Genomic DNA, 7,069 nt, shown 5'->3' with positions numbered 1-7,069 from the left:
ACCGAAGTAGTCTAAATACCATGACAAGAGGTCATGCCTTGCATCTCTTGCTGCATGATTTCTTCTTGGTGAAATCTCTCTTCGTGCAAGAAAATTAAAGACATTGCTATAATTGAATAAATTCAAAACATCAGATGACAAATATTGTACAGAAAACTTATATTCAACCAATCTAAATAAGGTCACCTATAATTTGTGCTTCAGTTGATGAACACATACTTGAAGATGATTTAAGTATAATTTTTTTATAGATTCTTAACTTATTATTACGTGTCCCGTTGAAGTGCCCATGACGAGATAAATGTATCTTTCAATAGCGGTACAAGCATGTGGATGAAATAGCTTCCGCTTAAGAGGGGGCATAATGGATAGACTCACACTTGAGAGGAAGATTATTGAGAAATAATTGTAAGTTGTATTGAGAAACAAGTGTGAGTTTTAAGTTCCATATTGCTTAGAAAAGTGAGGGTTGTGCACTTTATAAGTAAGATGACTCATGCACCTTCACTTTTCTAAGCAATATGGAGAGAGAGAGAGAGGTATGTGAGTGTCTTAATTAGAACACTTATTTATTATTAATTAGTCCATAATACACTGCAATTCTTTTTAAGTGAAAGGATAAATTTGTAAGATCATGCAGTAAATTTATTGTGGGTTGACTGTAGATTACACATATCAATTTTAACATAAATTAATTGTATAGAAACTAAAACAAAAAAGCAAGAAACCAAAATGACATATATTTATAATAATCAAAATGACATATTTTTTTAATAATTAAAACTAAAGATACAAAATTACAAAGATCAAAACAAAAAAATAATATATTTGGAGAGACCAATTAAATATTTGAATATTTAAAAATAAGGGTTAAATAATACGAATTAAACCTATGCAAATATAGCATTTTTAGTTTTAATCCTATAAAAAAATGGGTTTTGTTAATTAGAGACAAACAGAAAAGGAACAAGAAGAAACTCTAAATAGTTTTATTGTTGCGTTAGTTATAAATAGGAAGAAAGAAAAAAATAATAATAAAGTTATGAATAAAATTATTTGGATGCGTTTTTGTGTAACAAAATTTGATCTCTTATTTATTCACTGAAATTTGAAAATAAGCACAGTTTAAAATAAATCGGTTCTATGGTGTAGTGGTTAGCACTCTGGACTTTGAATCCAGCGACCTGGGTTCGACTCCCGGTAGGACCTCTGTTTTGTTTTTATAAATTGTTTATTTGCTTTATCTTATACATTGTACTTGTAAGTTCCAAAAGTTTTAAAACGATAATAAAAAATGTTTCAGAAAAATAATTACTCAAGTAATATAAATGAAGTTTTATTTTCCGGTAGCATATGAATATATATATATATATATATATATATATATATATATATATATATATATATATATATATATACCATGTTAATAATGTGTGATTGGACCTAACTCAACCCTACAAAACCGGTTGATAGAGTGAGGATTGCCCCCATTTATAAACTCATGTTCAGGCCATATATTGTCCGATGTGGGACTCTTAACACACCCCCTCACGCCCAGGACTGAATATCTGGAGCGTGGAAATAAATGGTGGGTGGTCCGATAGCGGAAACCATAATAGGTGGCCCACCGGATCTTCAACCAGGCTCTGATACCATGTTAATAATGTGTGATTGGACCTAACTCAACCCTACTTATTAATTATTGTTATTTATATATGTTTTAATTTTTTTTGTTAATCAAATTAATCTTATTTATATATCTTTTAATTTTTTTTTGTTAATTAAATTAATCTCTTCTATTAATTTTTATTGTCTAAAATGAAGTAATATTCCACTCTAAATTTCATTATTATTTTTTATATTTTAATATTTTTTTATCAAATATCATATCATTGAATCTGACAAATAATATTAAATAAAAATAAAACAAAATAACATAAATACAAGCCATTAATGATCAATGTATCAAATTTAAGATCAAGTTCAAACCCTAAAGCAATGACTTTTTTTTATGTACTCATTTTTCTCTTGTTGCTCCTTATTAGAGTTTAACATGACTCATTCTTACAAAATCGATTTTTAAAGTGAGGGTTTCATTCTATATAAATTTTATAGAGACTTTATGTTTAACCAATATGGGACTTGGAATCTTTTCAATACACCACCTTGAGTTTGATGCGTGAATATAAACGGTGGGTGACCCAAGGTCCGGTCGATAGGCTTTGATACCATATTAGAGTTTGACATAACTCAACCTTACAAAACCAACTTGTAAAGTGAGGGATGACACTCTATATATACTATTTCAAGACTTTATTTCAAATCAATGTGGGACTTAGGATCTTCCTAGTACACCCCCTCATGCCCAACACTCTTTTTGGGTGTGGTGCATGGATATTAACGGTGGACGCCCATAGTCTTTATCGATAGGCTTTGATACCATATTAGAGTTTGGTCTAACTCATCCTTACAAAACTAGTTTTTAAAGTGAGTGGTCTCACTCTATATAAACTCTATAGAAGCTTTATGTCTAACCAATGTGGGACTTGAAATCTTTCCAATACTCCTTTATCATTTTCAGCAATATAAGTGATTCACTTGCCCCTTCATCATTTCTCTGTCATCATCATTTCCATCACTTTCTTAGATTATTTGTTCCTTTTTCTTAGCACTTTTACAAAAAAAGAAGTCTCGATCGAGTCTTTTAATATTTTCACCTATGATTTTGTTTTCAGATTTGTTCCAAGTTGGTCAGCGACTTATGAAGAGCAGTCAAATCCATAAGCTCAATCCATTCAAGGAAATCACTTACGTACAAGTGGACATATATTATTTGACACCACACAAAAGCACGACTATCCTCACTCCACGTCGGACAAACCAGAGACGGTTATAACCTTCGCTTCTATATAAGTGTGGCTCTAAGTCATACCCAAGTATAATTCAACTCATAATTGCAAAGTTCTATCTCAATCTCATACTAACTTGAGCTCCATAGTGCTAACATTTTATAGGCACCCTTTCCATAATTTCTTCAATATTGTGACTTTAAATGCCTTCAATCTTACCTTTGATGGCTAGTTCAAAGTGTGCTTGTGCAAAAAACATCACCAACGGTCATAATCTTCGATAGACCATTAAGATTCTTCAAGACAACAATATGGCGGTTCTTTCTGAAGGAGAAGGGCGATCCAAAACGCAACGGAATTTAAAAAAAAGCTCCTTTAGTGATCCTTACGAATGGGCATGATCAGTGATAGAATTGTTACCTCTTATGGCGATTGAAACCTTTGATGCAGATCTACGGAGCGATCACGAACGTTGAACGGTGACAACGCCTCTACTCAGTCCACACGAACGGATTCCTTCAATCTCAGTGCTAGCTGCTACGAATGAAGGCTTTGAGTGAGAGAGAGAGAGAGAGAGAGAGAGAGAGAGAGAGAGAGAGAGAGAGAGAGAGAGAGAAAGAGAGAGAGAAATGAAATTGCAACTGCATAAGGGTTCTATTTACAGAACCACTTGTGTGGGCTGCAAGCTAAAAAAGCCCACTTAAGTGTATGTGGCCCATATCTTATAATATATCAAAATCACTTAAGCGCGTGGTACCTTACCATATTTCGTATTCTACTTAAGTACACCTTACCTTACGATGTTCTACAATTCACTTAAGTGCACCGTACCTTACAGTGTTCCTTAGTTACTCTATCTCTCATCAATCCGTCCTTTTGTGTGTGACCCTGTAGGTTTTCGCGGCATTAACAATCATATTAACTCACATATTTAACATAATAAACAGTGAGCGGTATCTAGTAACACATCACTGCTACCCAAGACACGAAAATGTCATATGATCTGACAAATTCTTTTGTGATAATACTTATGTGTACAATTACCCTTTTGCCCTTATGTCTATATTGAACACAAGGCATAAGCCGTGTCATCCTTGTCCAGTTCAATATTGGGCCCATAGACATTTATTCTTTTACGCAAGATGGGCAAATTCCACCTAGGAAACTCATGTCCCTTAGCGTGCTTCGTGGAGGACCCATCAATTGTCTTTATGGTCATCCAGTTACGGACAATGTTTGATCAGCAATAAGGCACTCGACTCTACATCTAGGGTCTATAGTGGTTTCAGGTCAAAGGGTGGTATACACCATTATCACCATAAGAACAACTTATGACACTTTGCATAACATTCTATATATAGTATTCTCATAGCGGGTCAATCCAGTATAAATATTACTCTTAATATTCATACCTATATTTAAGACTTGATAACTCCTTATCCATGATCCATGAGATGTGATCATCAGTCTATATATACATAATAGTCTTAATGCTTTAATGTTATCCCACTTCACAATAAAGCTCGACTACGGATACTTTAAGAATAATATCCTTATGTTTAATGTGATCTCATGATTAAGTCACACTTGATACATTAAACGGACTAGCTATTCTAGGGACTTTATTAAACAAACATAATAAAGAAAAAAGCATTTTATTATTAATAAATAATTCGATACAAGTACCAAAAATATTGGCCTCTAGGGCTTACACCAACAATCTCCCACTAGCACTAGAGCTAATCAGGCATAACCCTAATGCCCATAGATCTAGTATGACCATCATGCTTCCGTTGCGCAAGAGGCTTTGTCAGTGGGTCAGCAATATTGTCAAGTGTAGGTACTTTGTATATTTTTGCATCTCCTCTACCTATTATTTCTCGAATGAGGTGATAACGCCTAAGTATGTGTTTGGATCGTTGGTGAGATCTAAGCTCCTTAGCTTGTGCGATAGCACCATTGTTATCACAATAGAGACCAATGGGATCCACAATGCTAGGAACTATGCCAAGTTCACTAATGAACTTTTTGATCCAAACAACTTCCTTTGCTGCACTTGAGGCAGCAATATACTCGGCCTCGGTTGTAGAATCAGCAAATGTATCTTGCTTTGAACTTTTCCAGCTCACAGTGCCATCGTTTAAGCAAAACACATAACCAGATTGCGATCTAAAGTCATCCTTATCTGTCGGGAAGCTAGCATCGGTGTATCCAATTACAGCAAGCTCTTCCTGACCTCCATATATCAAGAATGAGTCCTTAGTCCTTCTCAAATACTTAAGGATATTCTTCACGGCTACCCAATGAGCATCATCGGGATTAGATTGGTACCTACTCATTGCAATTAAAGCATACGAGACATCTGGTCGAGTATATAACATGGCATACATGATAGATCCTATTGCATATGCATATAGAATCTTATTCATGTGATCCCTTTCTTCCTTAGTTGAAGGGGATTGTGTTTTTGATAGACACATGCCATGTTGCATAGGTATGAATCCTTTCTTGGAATCATGCATAATAAAGTGTCTCAATACTTTGTCTATGTATATACTCTGACTTAGGCTAAGTAGTTTTTATGATCTATCTCTACATATCCTGATTCCTAATATATAGGTTGCTTCACCTAGGTCCTTCATAGAAAAACATTTCCCCAACCAAGTCTTTACTTGTTGCAGGGTATGGACATCGTTTCCAATGAGTAATATGTTATCTATATATAATACCAAGAAGACGATCATGCTCCCACTAACCTTCTTGTAGACACAAGGCTCATCTTCATTCTTGATGAATCCATATTGTTTTACTATTTCATCAAAACAAAGATTCCAGCTTCTGGAAGCTTGCTTCAATCCATAAATTGGTCTCTGTAACTTACATATTTTTTGGGCTTCTTCTGGTATGGCAAATCCTTCAGGTTGTGTCATGTACACATCCTCAAGAAGATTCCCATTAAGGAAATCAGTTTTGATATCCATCTGCCATATTTCATAATCATGATATGCAACAATAGCAAGTAAAATCCGAACAGATTTAAGCATTGCAACTGGTGAAAAGGTTTCATCATAGTCAACCCCATGAATTTGTTTATATCCTTTTGCAACCAGTCTTTCCTTAAGGATATTCTTGACAACTACCCAATAAGCATCACCGAGATCAGATTGGTACCTACTCGTTGCACTTAAAGCATACGAGACATCTGGTCGAGTACATAACATGGCATACATCATAGATCCTATTGAAGATGCATATGGAATCTTATTCATGTGATCCCTTTCTTCCTTAGTTGAAGGGGATTGTGTTTTTGATAGACACAAGCCATGTTGCATAGGTATGAATCCTTTCTTGGAATCATGCATATTAAAGCGTCTCGGCACTTTGTCTATGTATGTACTCTGACTTAGGCCAATCAGTTTTTGTGATCTATCTCTATAGATCCTGATTCCTAATATATAGGCTACTTCACATAGGTCCTTCATAGAAAATCATTTCCCCAACCAAGACTTTACTTGTTGTAGGGTAGGGACATCGTTTCCAATGAGTAATATGTCATCTACATACAATACTAGGAAAACGATCATGCTCCCACTAACCTTCTTATAGACACAAGGCACATCTTCGTTCTTGATGAATCCATATTGTTTTACTGTTTCATCAAAATAAAGATTCCAGCTTTTGGAAGCTTGCTTCAATCCATAAATTGATCTTTGTAACTTACATATCTTTTGGGATTCTTCTGGTATGTCAGATCCTTCAGGCTGTGTCATGTACACATCCTCAAGAAGATTCCCATAAAGGAAAGCAGTTTTGACATCCATTTGCCATATTTCATAATCATGATATGCAGCGATAACAAGTAAAATCCGAACAGATTTAAGCATTGCAACTGGTGAAAAGGTTTCATCATAATCAACCCCATGAATTTGTTTATATCCCTTTGCAACTAGTCTTGCCTTATAGGTATGTACCTTACCATCCATGTCAGTCTTCTTTTTGAAGACCCACTTGCATCCTATATGGTTAACTCCTACAGGAGGCTCTACCAAGGTCCAAACTTCGTTTGTGTACATGGAATCCATTTCAGATTTCATAGCTTCTAGCCACTTCTCAGACTCGGGACCAATTATGGCCTCTTGGTAGGTCACATGCTCATCTTGATCCATGAGTAATACATCACCTTGATCAGTTATAAGATATCCATATCTCTCAGGTAGGTG

General features: G+C 34.9%; 1 non-coding gene across 1 annotated transcript; it reads left to right on the top strand.

Moving 5' to 3' along the window:
- Positions 1 to 1,137: 1,137 nt before the first annotated feature.
- Positions 1,138 to 1,209, top strand: TRNAQ-UUG (transfer RNA glutamine (anticodon UUG)). The gene has a single exon. It is a non-coding gene; the product is annotated as a tRNA-Gln (tRNA).
- The last annotated feature ends 5,860 nt before the right edge of the window (positions 1,210 to 7,069 follow it).

This window comes from Lathyrus oleraceus, chromosome 3 (genome assembly GCF_024323335.1).
Source record: "Lathyrus oleraceus cultivar Zhongwan6 chromosome 3, CAAS_Psat_ZW6_1.0, whole genome shotgun sequence".
Taxonomy (NCBI): Eukaryota; Viridiplantae; Streptophyta; class Magnoliopsida; order Fabales; family Fabaceae; genus Lathyrus; species Lathyrus oleraceus.
Note: the sequence above shows the minus strand (reverse complement) of the source record. Positions and strands in the feature narration are given on the sequence as shown.